This window comes from Salvelinus alpinus, chromosome 17 (genome assembly GCF_045679555.1).
Source record: "Salvelinus alpinus chromosome 17, SLU_Salpinus.1, whole genome shotgun sequence".
NCBI lineage: Eukaryota > Metazoa > Chordata > Actinopteri > Salmoniformes > Salmonidae > Salvelinus > Salvelinus alpinus.
The window spans coordinates 32,046,992-32,047,372 of NC_092102.1; positions in this window are offsets into that span (position 1 = coordinate 32,046,992).

The window sequence follows — 381 nt, forward strand, 5'->3', positions numbered from 1 at the left end:
GGACCAACACATTTAGCTTAATTTTTTAATTTAACATTTATTTAATTATGCAAGTCAGTTAAGAACAAACCAAACCCTAAACCGGATGACTCTGGGCCAATTGTGTGCCGCCCTGTGGGACTCCCAATCACGGCCGGTTGTGATATAGCCTGGAATCAAACCAGGGTCTGTAGTGACGCCTCTACCACTGAGATGCAGTGCCTTATTAGACTGCTGCGCCACTTATTTTCGTTCAGTATAATTAACATCGTTGAATGTTTGATTTACTAGCATTTGACGATGGGAGCAGTCAAGCAAGTTACCAAATCTCCAAAAAATATTTTAGAACAACTTTCATGGACACTGACAGCAGAGACTCTGTTTTTGGGCCAATGAAAATGC